Source organism: Cololabis saira, chromosome 9 (genome assembly GCF_033807715.1).
Source record: "Cololabis saira isolate AMF1-May2022 chromosome 9, fColSai1.1, whole genome shotgun sequence".
NCBI classification, from domain to species: domain Eukaryota; kingdom Metazoa; phylum Chordata; class Actinopteri; order Beloniformes; family Belonidae; genus Cololabis; species Cololabis saira.
The window spans coordinates 44,482,562-44,502,574 of record NC_084595.1 but is presented as its reverse complement, the minus strand read 5'-3'; the positions used below and the strand labels follow the sequence as shown (position 1 = coordinate 44,502,574).

Here is a 20,013-nt window from a genome sequence, read left to right as displayed (position 1 = left end):
TACATACATACATACATACATACATACATACATACATACATACATACATACATACATACATACATACATACATACATACATACATACATACATACATACATACATACATATAATATGTATTATTAGCAGGATGTCCAAGTAATTCTCTGAATAGGCTCCAGCTGATCCAAAATGCAGCAGCGTGAGTGCTGACAGGAATCTTGTAGGAGAGACCACGTCTCCCCAGTGTTGGCTTCACTCCATTTGCCAAGTTTAGTACTTCTGTATAAAGCCCAAAACGGCTTAGCTCTGCGATATTTGTAAAACCTGATAGTTCCTTATGTTCCTAACAGAGCTCTCTGTTCTCAGAGTGCAGGTTTACTCGTAGTTCCTAGAGTATCCAAATGTAGATTTGGAGGACGGTCTTCTGCTATCATCACCATTACTATGGAACCAACTTCCAATCTGGGATAAGGAGGTGCACCAGTTAGCCATTTGCTGTGTCTCTCCTTTCTCTGTTCTTCATTCTCTCTATCTGTTTTCTCTTGTCCTGCTCTGCCCAGCTGGTCTTCAGCAGGAGGGTCCCCCCCTTATGATCCAGGTCCTGGTCCAGGTTTCTTCCTTCCTAAAGGGGAGTTTTTCTTGCCACTGTTTGGATTAAGGTTTTTCTCCCACCAGGGGAGTTTTTACCTGCCATTGTTTATGTAATAATTGCTCTGGGGTCATGTTCTGGTCTCTGTAAAGATCCTAGAGACAACTTCTGTTGTAATAGACGCTATATAGATCAAATTGAATTGAATTAGAACACTGGTTGTGTTCGGGCGGTCGTGATTCTGCGTTGGGTGGTTCTGGTTGTGATTGTTGTGGTTCTGGTTCTGTCTGAGGTGGTTCTGGTTATGTTCAGGTTGATTCTGGGTGGTTATTGGGGATTCATGTTTATTACTGAATGATCGTTAATGAATCAACGACCAAACCAGTGGGTTTTGGTTCTGGTTATGCTTGGGGTGGTTCTATCTGTTTCTATCTGAGGTGGTTTTAGGTGTACTGCATTAATTCCTATGCTCCCCATATGAAGGACAGGGACCACAGATCGTTGTATAACCTGTTACTCTCTTCCTCAATTTCTCAAAATCTGTAATAGCTAGCATAATGAGGCTTTATGTATGCGACTTTAGCTTGCTAGCAAAATGCAGGGCAGTGGATTTTTTATTTGGCTTCGTAATATGGGCTGCCACTACTGGCATCCCCATAATTACAAAATACAAATTAAAGGGGACCTATTATGAAAAACAGGTTTTCTCTTGCTTTAACATATATAAAGTGGTCTACCCCTCATCCTGCCAACTCAGAGAAGGAGGAAAGAAACCAAAGTCTGTACAGCCGCCCGGATGAGCCGTCCAGTGTCATGTGACTTTTACGAGCCGTTCAGATTCTGCACCTGTTGTGACGTCACGACAGGCACAATTTCCATAGGTCGGCATCCGCACCTATGGAACTACAACTCCCACAACTAACTCCACCGGCCAGAGCTTCCGCCATTGTTCCGAACCGGTGGCTGTTTGAACAACGAGGGACAGTAAAAATTAGGTTTTGCATCAACACTTAAGGATCAGTACCAACAGTACGGACCCGGCAACTGCACACGAGTCAGCGTTATTTTTTTATGTTATTTATATTGGTCTACAAGTATGATCTTTGCATGGGCTAAGTATTTAGCTTAGCTCCGGTGTTACTCTGTGTTACGGAGCTCTATTAGTACCGTAATAAATTTTTCTTCTGTTTATAGTTTCAGATCTTCCAAGCACCTGAATCTGTTCAATGGCTCGTTGGTCTAGGGGTATGATTCTCGCTTAGGGTGCGAGAGGTCCTGGGTTCAAATCCCGGACGAGCCCTCCTTTCATTTGTCTATTGTTTATTGTTCACCTTTAATACCATAGAGAGCAAAACTACCGGAGTCAAATTCCCTGTTGGACAATGTTCGAACCTGGCCAATGAAGCTGATTCTGATTCTGATTCAATGACACCTTCAGAAGACGCACGGTCCTTCCTTGAGCCAGCAATAGTGCATACATGTTATTTATATACAACTTATGTTTTATTTTTTTTAACAATAAAGTTGCCATTTGTGAACCTTCAGTGTTGTGATTTCTTTACAGTTAACATGATTCATTTGTCTTGTAACTTAAGAAATGAAATGATGAAGAATCTGAGTAAAGAACTGTGGTGTATCTGTTTAGAATTCAATTAAATCTTCCTGTGTGAGTTAAACTTAAACTTAAACTTAAACTTTATTTTATTTATATAGCACCAACTCATGCAGTGTAAGTGCAACTCATGGTGCTTTACATACAGAGATAAAATAACAATCAAAAGTACAATTTAAAACATCCCATACGACCCCCCCCCCCCCCACGCATACACACCCCCTCACTCACACTCATACACATGTGCATACACTCACACGCCCACACACACACACACACACACAGTAAGTGGACTGGTGACATGGCTTAGCACTAACGATCCAGGTGAGGAAAACACTACCTATGGGTGGCCGTCCACACCGAGAGGCTCCACCGACCACGACCACAAGGAGCATCGCCACAGAGACCCCCCCAACCTGGACAGACCAGGACAGACCCCACACAGAAGGTGGAGTCCCTCCCCCAGCTACCCAGGCCTGAGGGACCCCCATGACGACACCCCCATGGGCGGAGCAGGCAGTTAGTGTGAAGACGAGGTGACCCGTTCCCTCTTCAGGGAACTAAAGGCTGATTTATGGTTCCACGTTTCACCAACGCAGAGCCTACGGCGTAGGGTACACGTCGATTTAACGCAGAACCGTAATTCAGGCTTTAAGATCCGTTTACACCGTGTAACTGCATGCGAGCGTCCGACTATCGCGTCGAGCTGCGTGACATCGGACGCTCTCTGTCCACACTGAAACTGTTAAACTCTCTCTGTCCACACTGAAACCATTAAACTCGCGGCCAGTTAGGACAGTCCAATACAAAAAAAATAAAGCAATGGAATTTATTTTGTCACTGAAGTTCGATCGCATCGCATGGGACACGTTTTGTGTACGGAGCCGCTGCTCTTCTGTTCTCTCATTGGTCAGAAATGAACGCGGAAGGAGTTTCCTCTTCCGTACCCCGGGAAAAACAAAGGTGAACCACAGTTATGAGGGAGTTGTGTCGGTTGCTGTGTGGATTATGTTCTTACTGCAAACGAACCACTCCAGGCTCCTCCCCTAGGAGATCTCGGCTTGCTTGTTTTGTCCCACATCCGAGCGCGATTGCTGTGTTCACATGTACCAAACCAACCGATCTTTAGGGGGAAACGCTCCCTGTTTCGGAACAACTGCTCCAAACGGGACAGGTGTGAAAGCACCCTTAAAGGAATACAACTTAGGAGGACGAAAAAATGAAGCCGACAAAGAAAAGAAGACTATCTACTTTGAAACATGGAGGAGGCTCGGTTCTGTTCTGGATCTGCTTTGTTGCATCTGGTACCGGCCGTCTTGAATCTGTGCAGGTCCACAACATCTCAAGACCTTCTGGAGACAAATGTGCTGCCCAGTGTCAAAGCTTGCTTTCAGCTGCAAGTCATGTGTCCTCGACTCCTCCCACAGGACAATGACCCAAAACACAACTAAAACCAGACAAGAACCACTCAGAACCAAACAATTGACTATTCTGAAGTGACCTTTAAGTCCTGATCTAAATCTTACTGAACATCTGAGGAAAGGGCTGAAACGTGCAGCCTGGAGAAGGAACCCTGCAGACCTGAGACATAAGGAGCCTGTCGTTCACACACACCTGTCTGCAGATGCAAACGTCTCACTGGGAGTTACCCAAATCACTTGATATTCAGTTTCATACGTTTGTTATCTTAAATGATTGCACGTTGAACTTCAAATCACAAGCAACTTCTGATTATTACATCATTATATATATATATATATATATATATATATATATATATATATATATATATATATATATATATAATATAAATATATACATATATTTACAGTATATATACATACTTATATATGTATAATATATATACACACACATACATATATATATATATATATATATATATATATATATATATATATATATATATATATATATGTGTGTATATATATATACACACACACATACATATATGTATATATATATATACATATATTTACAGTATATATACATACTTATATATGTATATATAAATATATACATATATTTACATTATACTGTGTATATATATATATATAAAAATGCATGGGTGCCTAAGATTTTTGCAGAGTAGCCTACTGCACACATATATATAATTAAATATCCCTTTCATCGTGGCCTTGTGTGTTCGCCATCTTACCCTGTGTCCCTGAAAACATAATGAGGTTTTCAAGTGCATTGCCACCTGTTGTATCCCCTTCCGTCTTTGCACCCTGTTCCCATTCCAGACTGTCTTTGCAGCACGATCAATGGAAAAAGTGTTGTTTTTTTGGTACCTAATTAAAGATGCACTTGACTAGCTCTGAAACAGGAATTAGGCAGGATTCATAAAGTGGAAGAGAGAAACAAAGGAGACTGGTGCAGCCACCACTGGCTGAGGCATTAGCTAAGGCTAATTGTGGGTGGTGGCCTCAAGATTTGTCTGTATGAATCTGCACTTATCCTGCTCACCCCAATGGATTTTGCATTAAGACGGGTTTGAAAAAATTCTTTATTAAGGCTCCTGTCACTTGCAGTTGTCATTGCTTTGGTGGTACAAAACTACCTGCTAGAACGTCTCGTCGTGAGCACAGAAAACTTAAATTCAGTCAACAGTAAAACCAAAATCACAAGAAATTATACCCCACCGCCCAAAAAAACTGCTTAATGTGAGTGGAAATATATTTAAAACACCAAATTATTGTAGATTTAAAATCAAGAAGGCATCAACTGGATTTTTAAAATGTATTTTTGATCGATTTGGAACATTTTTCTTGTGAAAATAACGTACTGTCCCCCTGTCCCGGGGGTATTCCAGCTCCAGCAGATCCCCGTGACCCTGATAAGCAGCTACAGATAATGGATGGACTGCCTTTTGGTGGAAGAAGTAATAGGACATTTGTGTTTTCCTTGGTGAACAGAAAGTTGACTTTCAGGCTGTTGTTCAGATGTCTTGCAATACATTAAATGATCTTATTTTTTTAAATGTATTTATTCAAGCTTTTCTGGTCCCAGGACAAAAAACAGTCTGCTCTGGAACATTTCATCTATTGAAATGTTCTTCCAGTTACTTTTGACTTTGACTTTGACTACGTTTGACTTTGTTCTGGCTTCATTTATGAATGTCCTGTTTGCCGGAGCCGCTTCCATCTCAGAACAGGCACATTCTGGTGGGATATTGTTGGTGTATTGTTTCATCTTACAAATAAAGGATTTTATGAGAGATATTCAGCTCTTTGTATTTTGTAGAACTTCTTGGTTTTGGCCGAGCTGCTTGCTTGGTGATATTAAGCACAGGTGAACATACACTGAGATGGTACAAGGTTTGACTACGGTTTCAAAGCTAAGGGGATGAGTAGATATGTTTGCACGACTTTTCTTGTTTGGAATATTTTTGAAATATTTTTTCTCTTTAGCTCACCAACTTGAACTCTGAAAATACTTCCAGATGTAACTCAAATCGATATACATCAAAAGAATGATTTCAAACCCTCAACTTGAAAACGACAGATAGTGTGAGATATTTCAAGGTAGGTGGCAGATATTACCTAGTATAAACTATAAAATCAATAACTCCATTGAAAGTTAATTATGTCGGAGATCTATCTATCTATCTATCTATCTATCTATCTATCTATCTATCTATCTATCTATCTATCTATCTATCTATCTATCTATCTATCTATCTATCTATCTATCTATCTATCTATCTATCTATCTATCTATCTATCTATCTATCTATCTATCTATCTATCTATCTATCTATCTATTTAACTTAACTACCTACCTATCTACACATCTATATACTCATCTGGGCATTATATCAGAGCAAAAAACTATTTTCTTTTTTTCTTTTATAAGAAGAGCAGAACATCTTGAACTTGGAGGAACGAGACACATGATCCTCCACTTTTACATTTTGTTGCTCGCTCATGAAACAGTAAATTATCTTCACTAACCATCTTACTGTAATACCATGTTTTGTTGATTGACCAAAGTTGTAATTTATTTATTTATTTATTTTTTTATGGCCAGGGCTAATTTTTGCATACAGGTTTCATGTTGTGTGTGGTTGAGGACAAGGAAAAGCAAGCAGAGGAGTATATCAACAGAGCCTTTGTCTTCGCGGCTGGAGGAGGGCAGACCCCCAGAGTCAATCCCTGTGCTGCTGCCTATCGTGACCTCCCCTGGCTGCTATTGAAAGATGCCTCGGACTTTTGTCACCAGCAGGTTATTGTATTTCTAGTCGAGCCAGGTTAATCTCTCCAGCTTTGTGCCATTTGCAAAGTGATATGGGTGCACCATCATGGCAAAAGGAAAGCTGCCGGACGCTCCTGAGAATCATTGTTATAAAGAAAGCAGCCACAAACGCTAACACAGACAATGCATACATGGAAAATGTAAAAAAAAGTTTAATCAGTATATCTGGTATCATATGAGGATACAGTTATATAAAAGCAGTCCAACGTTCAAAAGTAATGCATGTTATTGAAAAATGGAAAACACTTCAGACAGCCCCTAATCTCCAGCCCTAATCTTCCAGGAGTGGAAATCCTAGATATATATATCCAAAGATCGGACTGTGCAATATTCAGACAAATACATAAAAAACCCAAGTGCAACATGTACGTACAAGTGAGATTCACAAAACTGAAGAAAAAGATGAGCATACAAGACTTCTGCCACAGCTTTGTCACCACAGTCTCTGAGATGGCTGAGAGCAAAGTGGACATGTTTAACGTCCAGCCCCGTATTAGACCTGAAGAAGTATTTCAGAAAAGATAAAATAACTGCAAACACGATTGAAGAGTGCACACGTAGATTTACTACTGGACCTCTTGCTCTTGAGTTGTTTACTGAATAAAGATAGTCCATCCGGTATGATCGTAAAGAGAGCCCATGTTTAAAAAAAATCAACAAGATGAAAAAAAATCACTTCAGTCTTCTTGTTTGCAAAACACAGTTTTCATGTTTGTTCCGCTGTTGGGCGTGTCATGTATCCTCACCATTTCTGAGCCTGTCCTCCTCGTCCTGCACAGCTGGGACACTTTTATAGTGCCCAATGTTTGGGGACTTCTCTCTTCAGTCTGATCCAGTTTCAGGGGAGAATAAAGAGTCTCAACGTGTTTGTCAGTGAAAGTGGAATGTGAATCTACTCACTGTGGGTCACTGTGGACAGAGCCAGCGGTACTGCACATCTGACCTCCTTTCTCCATTCACCAGCCCACATTTCCAGTTAGGACAATACAAAAACATTGGAAGGAATCAACAATAGTTGGGATGGAAAATGAAAAAAAAAGAACTGCAAAAGAAAAAAATCTTATATTCAATTTCACTTGTCCTAATGTGCAGACAATATGGACCCAAGATGTCTCGTGTTTTTATATGAAAACACCAAAAGGTGTTGTGGCATTGAGGATGTCAAGAGACAAAGACTTTCCTCCCTTTTCTCTCGCAAACTTTCTTAACCCCAACCCTTGGTGCCCAATATGCACTACATGCTTTTAGGCTATCCCAGATTTAAAATGGACCAGCATGAAGTAACACGGGCAACCAGAGAACCACAAAACATCACATGACGGGGTGGTGCGGGCGTTTGGGCCGTATGGCGGGGCAGGCGGTACGGTTGGTAGGGGCGTTTAGTCCACCTTGGCATTTCTGCTTTTCACCTCAAAACTTGAAGAGAAGAAGAGTTTGTTTGTTTTTTTTATTTTTTCCCCATTTTATCACCCAGTGCTCCTACCTAAGTAACAGTCCCGGGCATTGCTCCCTCTACAAACCCTGCAATTCCTGCACTGAGCTCAGGTCTCCTCCTTAACCTGAGGAGTGAGCAGGCCGCATCTTTTCACCAGACAGGGTGGGGCTTCTCTGGCCGGACGTAGCGTGTGGAAGGATCACGTTATTCCGGCCAGAACCTCCCCACCCCATCTGGAACCCCGGCTGGCCAGAGGGGGCAGTATAGAGCCCAGGACTGTGTGCATGTTTTTGTGAGGGTAGCTCACATTAGCTACCCAAGGGAATTCAATTCAATTCAATTCAATTCAATTTTATTTATATAGCGTCTAATACAACAGATGTTGTCTCTAGACGCTTTCCAGAGATCCAGAACATGAACATAAACATAAACATAAACCCCCGAGCAATTATTATATAAACAATGGCAGGTAAAAACTCCCCTAGTGGGAGAAAAGCCTTAAGCCAAACAGTGGCAAGGAAAAACTCCCCTTTAAGAGGAAAGAAACCTTGAGCAGGACCAGGCTCATAAGGGGGGACCCTCCTGCCGAATGCCAGACTGGGGGAGTCAGGGACGTCAGCAGCACACAGCATGCAGGTGGAAGCAGCAGCGGGATGACCAGAGGTGGGGGGGGGGGGGGGGGCGTCAGCAGCACACAACAGTCATGTGGAAGCAGCAGCTGGATGACCAGTGGGGGGGGGGGGGGGGGGCGGGGGGGGGGGGTGCAGGCAGGAAGCAGCAACATCAGACATCCACGTAGGCAGGTGGAAGCAGCAGCGGGATGACCGGGGATGGGGGGGAACACAGGCCAGAACGCAGCTCCCGAGGCTCCGGCCTGCAAACATGCACAAAAGAGAAAAAAGGGGGGCCGGCACAAGAAACTACAGGAACGATGGACAAAAATGATAGCTATGAGATATTTATAATAAATAAAAATGGTAATGGAGAAGAGAGGCAGGGAAAAGGAGAGGAGAAGAAGGGTGAGAGGCACCGCCCAGCGGATCATGTCGGTGCCCCCCTGCAGCATAAGCCTATAGCAGCATATCTACCGCGAAGCTATATTTGAGACTAACTATTATAGTTTTGTTCTATTGCTGCAACTATGACTACTGACTCTAACACACTAGAGTTTACACTACCTAGTACCTAGGGAACACGGGGAGAACATGCAAACTCCACACAGAAAGGCCCTTTCACCAACCCCACCCAGGGTGTGGGCACTGAAGTCATGGGGGAACTAACACGCATTCAGCGCCCACAGCGTCCCCGCAGGAATAACTTCTTGCTGTGAAACGGCTGCACTACCAGCTGCGCCGCCATGCCCCCTAAGAGAAGATGAGTTTAACATTCAACATGACTCTCAATGAAATCAAGGAGAGAATGTAATGACATTTTCCCGAGAAAGGGAATATATACTTACATTATTTGTTGGGAGATTTGTTGCTTCAGTGGAGGTATAAAGACCTAGAAGATTGGAATGAAGCTGAATCTGACCACAAGAGATGCAGGGTCATAACTGAAGTCAGCAACAGACAATAGATGTCTGGGCGATGACTCTCAGGTCTGTTAACCCCCTGTGCTGCCCCCTCACAAGATGTTTTGCAGTTCTCAGGTCGCCAGTATTGTCATGGCTTCAAATCAGCAGTTCTGTGTTGATTGTGAGCCGTTTCTCTTACTACAAATCAAGACTGTTGTTGATTGTGTACTGTCAGCACCTGTTGATGACATTTTTCTGCATCCACTGTTGCTACAATTCGTGAGGTTTCGTTGTCGTAAATTCTACACATACCTTTCCTTGATGTTGCACCCAAGATTCAGTTGATACAAGTTGTTCAGGATACTATATAATGGTCTGATACAGCTGTGGAGTTATTGTGCTATGAGTGAGAGGCTTTGTGTGGGCATCAGTGCTGGGTTGTCACTGTTACAGATTCAGTACAGTCCTCCCCACATTCTTTACTAGGGACGGATCAGGGGCCTCATTTATAAAGCTTGCTTGCGCACAAAACAGAGCTTGAAAGATGCGCACGCCACCTTCTACGCAAAGGTTTGGATTTAAAAAAAAAAACCTAACGGGAAAATGTGTGTATCTTTACGCAAACTTTGATCCTAGCGCATGGACATTTTGAAGATATCAGGAACTGGCGACGCAGACGGTGAGGTGGTGAAATGAAGCGAGATTCATGTCATTATTCATTATCCTTATGAATTTGTTTGGAATGTGTGTACTGTGTACCTTCTAGGAATGATATCATCCAGGTGTTTGCTTGTTTATATTTTAACGTGTATTTTAATATGATATTATAATTATGTTTTTATTTTCCTCGAATAATTTGAACCATTCTTCCTTATAATGATGAGGTATGATAATATAACATTTCATTAAAGTTCCCAAACATCTGTTTATGAATATGTCTCTTGAGTTCTTGAGCACATCATTTGGATCAGGGTGAAGTTTTGGACATCGAATAGGCCGTTACAACATCTTAAAACTTCCACTGTTCGGCTATTGAGATGTAGATTTTTCTGGTCTGCTCGGGATCATCCTTGTATTGCACCATCTCATTTCAAACAAGATTAATATATCAGACAGATGGTCTCACTAGTCCGGCATACAGAGAAGGCCATGGTTAACTCTTTGACTGCCAGTCCCTCCACAGCCAAGCTTGACGGTTGGTATGTGGAGATATGCCGTGTTTAGTTTTGTCAAATATGGCTCATCTCCACTTTGAAGATAATATTCCATCTATCGAAAGAATATTGTTTTAGTTTTTTTTCCAAAAGTTATTGAAATTGTTTAGAAGCAGCAATACAACAATTATTGAGGTGATCAGATTGACGGTTAACAACTAATGATTCTCTAAGGGTGCTTTCAGACTTGTGGCCCGTTTGTTTTGTTCCAATTCCGGGGCTAAATCGATACAGTTGTTTCGTTTTTGTTTGTGCCGTTTGTGTTCACAAGGCAACCGTCTGTAGCGGTTCAAAGCTGTCAACAAATGCCATGAGAACCAAATTTTCTCCGCTTGGTCAGAAATGAACGCGGAAGGAGTTTCCTCTTCCGTACCCCGGGAAAATCGTAAGCGAGTTATGAGTGAGTTGTGTCGGTTGCTGTGTGGATTCTGTTCTCACTGCAAACGAACCGCTCCAGGTCTGGAATGGAAGCGAGCCGAGAACCTAATACTAACCTCTCCTAGGAGATCTCAGCTCGCTTGTTTTGTCCCGCATCCGAGCGCGATTGCTTTGTTCACATATACCAAACCAACCGATCTTTAGGGGGAAACACTCCCTGTTTCGGAACAACTGCTCCAAACGTGACAGGTGTGAAAGCACCCTTAGATTATTACTGTTGTCTTTCCTCCTTGGCATTGCATTAGCACAAACTCGAATGCTTCAAGCCAGAAAACTGCCTAGCGAGACACTAAAACACATCCAGTGGATACCTTGCTGTCACTGTATTTACGTGCATGGATACATGAAATAATTGAAATGCTCACTGAGCCAGAATGCAATCGTGCATGGCGGTTCCAGCCCACTGGCTTACTAAAAATGATTAAACTGTACCCCTGTTTAAATTTTAATATGAGCTATCTGCTTTGGACATCAGCCAACAGGGCTAGAAAAGAATGAGGTGTTTCTGGAGCATTTCAAATCAATACGCTGTGCAGTTGATAGATTTCTGAGCAGAGGACAGAGAGACCTAGGCTGACCCACCGCTTTCACACAAATGACGGTTCTGAGCCAACGAAGAGACCCTTAAATTGAGTTCTCATTTTCAGTTCTTCAGTTTAATATACAGATCACTCTGGAGGCAGTGGAAAATAAAATTCATTCTTTTTTTCAGTGACATGTAATGAGTGTTTTTATGCTCTCTTAGAATAATCCTATGCATAAAAGTACATAAAAGTAAACCAAGAGTTTAAAAGATAAATATTTGGTTAAATAATACAGCAAGTCGTGCCGATGTTAATACATCCTTGTCCTTTAAAATACCTCGTTTGAACCCTAAATGGTTGGACACACATATTTTAGCGCTGAAGAGCCAACTTATTTAAAGAAATTATTTTATTATACTTTTCCGTTTGTTTACATTTTATGAAGCATCTCAGCATCTCATCTCATTGGCATGTCACCAATATCAAAATATTGGTGACGTGCTTCCATCCTTCCAAAAGAAAAATGGATAACAACGTTTTCAGTGATGGTTTTTAGAGGCTACCAGTCTGATGAGTATCTGTCCTTCAAGAGATCCTTAAAAATCCACAATATACTCGTACAAACGTGTCGTGCACATCAGATGTTGATTCTTTAATCAGACGGGGTTCCTACTCACTTCTAATTCTTGTTTCATTGATCAAAATCATGCATCTTTAATTTTACCATAAACAAATAATCCTGTAGGTTTACATACCTCCCTCAGCAACAGACGTGTAATCATGGCTACTTTTTACTTACTTTTAACTATAATATTATTTATTATACGATATTTTTTAACCCGAAAGGTTCTTAAAAAATAAATTCAACCCTTCCGAGTTGTCATGGATGTAAAATCAAACGACTGAGACCAACATGGTTTTTGAACCAGCCTCTAAGCTCCTTAGTTGGACATTTTAACGTGGGAGTCACTGGAGACTGACTCACATCTGGAAACCCCCTCTAGCGGCCAGTCGAGGAACTGCAACCAATCTTAGTTCCACTCGAACTCAACCTGGCCTTAAAATCAGAGGCATAAGCGAACTAAGTGGCTGCTTAGGGCCCCGTGACCACTAGGGGGCCCCCAAGAGTAAAAAAAAAATAAATAAATAAAAATAAAATTATTTTTACATAAATACACATATTGATTAGGTACTGTTCATCTAAGTTGAGTGATTTTAATTATAGTTCTAGTTTTTGTAGTACGTTGTTGTTGCACTTAATTGTTGTTGTTCCACTTCAAATTGTTGTTGCACATTGCTGTTGCAGTTTATTTAAAACCAAAAATAAAGTAGATAACGTGTTTACAGTAAATGGTTTATAAATGATCTATTTGATTATTTTGTTTCTTTTAGTAGGCCTACACTGTAGATGACACTCAGTATCACACTTAGTACTATATCACTTTAAATATTAAGTGTACCGTATTTTCGCGACCATACTGCGCGCCGTGTGGAAAGGCCCAGCCTCAGTTTTGTGTGTCATTTCTGTATTTAAAACACACATACGGCGCACTGAACGAAAAGGCGCCGTCTACAACCACACATGGCGCTCCACCTTACAACAACACACACACAAGCATTGTTGCGTATTTAAAAATAGAGCGGGAGCAAAACTTAGTTCGATTGTGCTTTATTAAGTTATTACAATTGTTGTTGCATTAATCAAACGCATTGAAGTCTTGAATCCTCCGTTTCTGCATTAAACAGCTGGGCTAAATCAACTGTGCAAGTCCCACTTTCCTCGCTGTCAGAGTCATTTTCCGTGCCGTGAGGCCCCTCGGAAATGATACTGGCTTTTGCGAAAGCTCGAACAACAGTCCAGCCCAGCAGACAAGTTAGCCCACGCATCTACATCCATCAACAGTAAACGACAGAGCCCGCCGCCCGAGCGGCTCCTCCGGCTCCTCCGGCCTTCGAGCCCGCCTCTGCGGCGCAGCTCCCCGGGAGCCGCGTCTCATTCTCGCACGCGTCGGCTGCCGCTCGGCAGTGCCGATCCTGGCTCCCAGGGGGCCCTAAGCAGGAATCGTGAGCCGGCTGCCAATCCTGTGGCCGCCGGCTTTGCCGGCGGCCGCGGCGATTTGGGCCGATTTGGGCCGATTTGGACTGATTTTGGCCAGTGTTTTTGCATATATATATTATATTATTATATATTAGCTAGATTAATCCAAGTATAAAAATATCCGCCTAGGATAAAAACTGTATATGGCCCACTGGGATAGGTACCCCAAGGCTCTGGTCATAGTCATACAGATACAACTAACAAAGTTACAGCAAAACGACGAAAAATCATGCTGTAGATTGTGCATGATTTTCTTGTGTACAACACTGTGGCAAGTTCACCACAACAATGGGGAATTCCACCCATTTTCATTCATACCTCCATGGTGTCCCCCCCACAGATTGGAGGTATGTCACTGTTTCATTATTATTTCCACAATTCAACTACCAAAGTTCCACACCACCACACAACATCATTCTCTAAGCCAATATCTACCGTATCTTAATTACATGATGACATAGTCAAATATAAAAAAATGGTGGAATTCCTCTTTAAAAACAAAAACACAACATTGACGTTACTAGTCTGCAACACTGCAAGTTGCATGGAAGTCACGTTGGCTGGTTACCTGACTGTTGTTGACGCAGCTCATCATTCCGTTGCTTCTTTTTCTTTTTTTCGCACCCTGAAGGATATATCCTTTTCATTTTGCAGTCTGCAGTGTTGGTGTTACTGTTACTACTGTAACTCTGAACTAGGTTTTCTTTTTAGCGCCGGCTCGGTCGCCGGCTCGTAAACGTAAACAAACAGCTGCTGGCTGCTGCACCGTGCACGCATGAGATTGAACGTCAAGTTACGTTTTTGGATTCACAACGCACCACTGCGCAAATACTGTAGAAGCAGCTGTGGCGAGGGGTCTGTCTGTAGTACTCAGATAGTGGGAGGATCCTATAGTACGTTCTTTACGTACGTTCTTTGCCTAAACTCCGCAAATTTGCTCAGGCAATTGGGGGCCCCTGGCCGTCGGGGGCCTTACGCAATGTGCGTACTCTGCGTATAGGAAGGGGCGGGGCTGCCGCTCGGACAGCGGGCTCCGTCGTTTACTGTTGGTGAGAGCCCCCGACAACACACATTTGGCGCACTGCGTCATTGGGCGCGCGGCACATTTAGAAAAAATAATAAGACTTTTATATGCTCCTAATGGTCATGAAAATAAGGTAAATCAACCCCAGGCTGCTCTTGTAGCTGAATTTGCTCTATTTCAGATTAAAAACCATAGATGGTAAAAACCTGCCAGGTTGACAGTAGGATGATGGAAACAACTCTGCTGCAACTGTGCAGCTCTCTGACCTTTGACCTGTTGCTTCTCTGTGTGGCCAGTAGGGGCAGTTGCTGACTTTGATTAATATTAATTAAAAGATTTTTCTGAAAGTTTTCTGAAATGGTCTTAATCCCTGTGGATTACAATCTAACTACAACAAAAGGTTCTTACATCTAGTTTTACAAGTGTATTTGTAATGACAGGGAAGAACATGAAATAAGTTTATAGTGGGTGTGTGAATGATCAATAATCAGTATTATTGGCAGTAATAGAGGGCCCCAAATTCACATTTTGCTTAGGGCCCCATGGAGGCTTGGACCGGCCCTGCTTTAAATAGTTGCTGCTTGGGGTAAACAAGCGATTCAGCGGTAATAAGCTGTGAAATACAACGCAGGAAGCATTGGTGGGTTTTTTGACAGCGGGTTCGAGGTTCCCTCTTCTTTGTAGACTTTAAAATAAATGTAAAAAGTAAAATACTTTTCTTTTTATGGTGCACAGCCATGTTGTGTTATTTTGTTTATCAGTTTATTTGATCAGTTTATTTTAGTTTTAGTTAGTTTAACACATGTATCAGTAGTTTTAGTTTAGTTTTAGTTTCTTATTAGTTTTTGAGGTATTGACTTACAGATAAACAAAAATAATCCAGGATGAGGGAATTCTATCAAAAGTGCCATACAGAACAATAATCCTTTATTCTTTTTTTTGCGTAATTACAATAGGAAAACATGCAAACATAAAAAAACAAGATGACTTTTATATGCAATTCTATTTGTTTTCAGTTAGTTTTACATTGTTAATTTTAGTTTTAGTTTAGTTTTTATTTCTAATTTCAATAAAACAGGATTCTTTTTTCCCTGTTATCTTCAGTTTTAGTCTTAGTTTTTTGTTAATTATAATTACTCTGGTTACCAGCTTCTTCAACCGACACGAGTCAAGAGCTGCAGCGCTGCCGACGGACAGAATATCCCCCTTCACATGTATCAGTGGTGAAATCAAAAAAGACCCCTGCGTTTAGCTGATGCTGGTCTAGTATAAACTGTTCGTTACAAATTGATGATTCTGTCAATGAAAACAATATTTGTATTTATAGATTCATCTAATGTGGTTCAATAAAATGATCCTCCCTCTGAGGTGTCCTGGATTTGTAATTAAACAATGCAAACTGATTTTGAACCAGGCTGTAAATATGTTTGTTAATAGCGGCTTAAAATTGGGTCTTAAAATGGACATTATTCTTTGACACATTACTCAGATCACAGATCAACTATGGCTTGTTGGACCAACGTTTGTCCCCTCTAGACTTTCAGGACATGTCATATAGTCATACTACAAGTGAGGATGATCGACTGCTCCCTGTATTATTGTAATATGAAAAGTATCTTTTTTAAGCAAAACAGAACATTGAAAAATATATGTGTGTAATTACAATCAATCACCAGTTACCTGTAGAAAAGGCTTTGGCTGGACACTCTGCTATCCTGGGAGGCTTTTGAGGTGCCAGATTTGGGGGAGGCAGCGCATGTGTGAAAACAGCTTTAGTTTCTTGCTCATCTCCCGGTCCAGTTCAGTGTGGTCTCTTGTAGAGGCTGGCAGTTGTTTTCTACAGCTTGCCCAAGGTACAGTGCTCCTTTTGTTCCATCGTTCCATCAGCTCTGAGTACAGTCCCAGAGCTGGAAAGACCTGTAAGGTTTGTTATCAGCACCCTTTGTCCTGGCTCCTGGCTTTCCCTTCCCACATCTCCAAGCATACAATAGAGGAGAGGCACCACTGCAGGCATAAAGTCTGTCTCTGTACAGGCTCAACAACTCAGCTAATATAGCATGTACATTTAAATCTGTGCTGGTAATGGTGAAAGCCTGACTTCCCTGGACATCCATACCTTATCCACTGTATGAATTGCTGCCTGCATTCTGATCACATTGTTCAGTGCAGTTATCAAGCTGTGTATTTGACATTCTCTTTACTGCCGCAAAACAATCTTCTTTATGGCCCTCGGCAGGAGGGTCCCCCCTGATGAGCCTGGTCCTGCTCAAGGTTTCTTCCCTCCTAAAGGGGAGTTTTTCCTTGCCACTGTTTGGCTTAAGGTTTTTCTCCCACTAGGGGAGTTTTTACCTGCCATTGTTTATGTAATAACTGCTCGGGGGTCATGTTCTGGGTATGGGTCTCTGTAAAGCGTCTAGAGACAACTCTGTTGTATTAGACGCTATATAAATAAAATTGAATTGAATTGAATTTAAGATTTCTGAATGTCATTTTCTGGAAGTATTCCTTTCTTTTCATTTTTATTCTGTGATAATGGTTGTACTTATGAGTGCTTAAGATAATGGAGGTAATCTGGGAGCAGGGGAAAACAAGCAGAATGGTAGATGATGGGTCACACCTACAGCAGTCGAAGAAAAGGGCTGTACAGAACTACACCAGCCAGTTTTAGGCTGCACACTGCAGACTGTGCAACTGACCCATCGGTAAATCCCTCCCTCCTTAGTTAGTGTTGCTAACATGTACAGTTTTAGAATGGCAACTGTGTATGGCATTCAAATGGAACTTAGATGCTATGGAGCGACATGTAGAAACTCTATTAACAGTCTATAAAGGGTTTGCATCAAGCAGAAGCCTCATCTTATTGTTGTCACACCTGCAGTTGACATTATCCAGGATCTGCACTGTTCCTGCACTGCAGGCTAACACTAATTTACTTAAATTAGTTCACTTTGCAGAGGTATAACCTCAGATCTACTGCACTACAGAACTTCACATCCAGTGCTACAGCTAATGGCAGCTCTGAACTTATAGCACTGGATGACTTCAGAACTCCAATTAGCAATGTGTTACTAGATCTGGAGTAATGAAGATATGATACTGCCTACGAACCAACACTAGATTATCTCAGCTCCATTATCTGAGGTGAACTCATAACACTAGTGGCAATTAACATTCACTACTTGTAGCATGCGTTAGCTAACTTACCCGAGGCAAGGGGTCCGTTGCTACATGACCATCACAATTGAATATGTTTAGGTATCATTCGTAGTCTTACCTGCATTGATGAAAACAAATGTAGATATCCTTGTTCTCGTGAACATTCAGTTCTCAGCTTTATCCAAAGCAAAGATTTGTGGGGGGAGTTGTTTTTTGGGAAAGCACTAAAATAAACCATATTGGCCTTTTTCCTGAAATACCGGTATTAAAAGTACGCCCGACACATTGTTTAAAAGTTTCGTAAAGCAGATGAGCGGTTGGAATCTTCCATTGTTTTACTCTGGAGCTGAAAGTCACAGATGTCTCAACTATGGTCCCTGCATAAGTTTTTCTTTTCTTTTTTTCCTCAATCTTTAGTGCCTTAATTAGGCCAATGTTCATGCACTGCATCTTGCTGTAGATTTTTTGTGCAGAAGTGTGTGAAAGTAAATGTTTCCTTCAAGCCTCTTTGACAGACTGAGCAAACATACTTCATTAGGAGATGAGACCCTGATTCTGCCAGAGAGGACTAAAAGCACCAACGTGAAACATGAAAGGACAGAGAAAGAGATCAGACAGTGAAGGGTGCAGTATGTGCAGGGTGTGATGCGGTATGTTGTGATGCGGGTGAATGTGTTGGAGGGTTATTACAAAAAGGCCACACATGCAATATGAGATAAACACATTTAGAAAAACACATATAATCAAAGTACATAGAACAAAGAGAATGACCAAAGCTCTTTCTTCTTGGTACTTCAGTTAGTATGTATGCATGTGTGTGTACATGTGTGCACGAACATGAATGAATGGTTACTGATTCGAGTTTCCCTCTTATCCCTGACAAGTTGGGCAGGAATTGTCATACATGTAGGGAGGAGGACTTTTTTTAACAGTTTCCATTACTTTAAAGGTTCCAAAAAGGTGTAGGTTGAAGCTAAAGCTTATTTTGCCTCCCCTTTATACAAAACAGAAGACAGCTAAGAATTTTAGAAAATAAAACATTAAATTATCAAAATGAAACAAATATTTGTATCTAAAGTTTCAACACTTTCATTTAAAAGCAAATGGTCATAACTGAGTCTTATGTTTAATGAATACACAAATGCACTCCTTCAATAGATGGACATCTGTTCTCCGTGTTTGTTCTTACTTTGGACTTTTTGATCAGTCCTGTCTCACTGAGTTCACTGACTCTTTCTGAATACAGGGGGGAGGCAATTTATTATGTACTTATTATGAACTATTCTTACAGTCAACCGAATCATACTATTTTAAAGTATGTAGATGAGCAAGTATTGGATTGGTTGATTCCTAATTCTTTGATTAAGTTATAATTTATAACTTTCTCTTGTAGCCTGTAAATTGGTTGAGTTCTAGTTTTGTACGTTTCCCTGTTACTGCACATTGTGCTGATAAAATGTGTTGTTTTTCTTTGTCCATTTTATGACTCATTATTTAAGTTCTCCACATACAATTTGAATCTTACCATTTACTTTAGCAAACATGCCAACAAGATTATCTGTAAATGTATCGAGTTAAACTAAAAAATATTATCAGTTGTTTTTTTCATACTCATAATTATTTTCAAACTAAAGGCTGTATCAATATAAAGTGCAACTCCTCCTCTGTTGTTCTTTCTGTTAGTTGTAAATTATTCATATCCTTCTAGTTCTATACTTCAGATGTTTTACCAGTGGCAAGCTAAGTTTCCGACACAGCAATTACAGAAAACATTTTAAAATATCTCAAATAATCCCTAATTTTTGGGACATTTTTATGAAGGCTTATACTGTTGAAGTGCATTCTTGAGAAAGCAGCACTTTCCATTTCCACATTGCTGTTGAAAGGCTTACCAGTGTAACAATCACTTGTGTTGTGAATATGTACATAGAAGGGTTTTCTGGCTCAATATCACTTTTGGTCTGGTGGAGTTTATACTCAGTCTGATCAAAAGTTTCTAAAGTTTGGACTTTCATGGTCACTACAAATACTATGCTTCTGATTTCTGACAGTGTCCCTGTCAATGTCCATTGTCTCCTCGTCCTCCTCAGTTCCTCCAAAAGGAACTGATACTCCACATCTGCATAGTTAATTTAAGATGGAAGGAAACA

The 20,013-nt window shown here is 41.1% G+C and overlaps 1 non-coding gene across 1 annotated transcript; it reads left to right on the top strand.

Annotated features, from left to right (window-relative positions):
- The first annotated feature begins 1,799 nt into the window (after nucleotides 1-1,799).
- trnap-agg (transfer RNA proline (anticodon AGG)) lies at nucleotides 1,800-1,871 on the top strand. The gene has a single exon. It is a non-coding gene; the product is annotated as a tRNA-Pro (tRNA).
- Nucleotides 1,872-20,013: the final 18,142 nt, after the last annotated feature.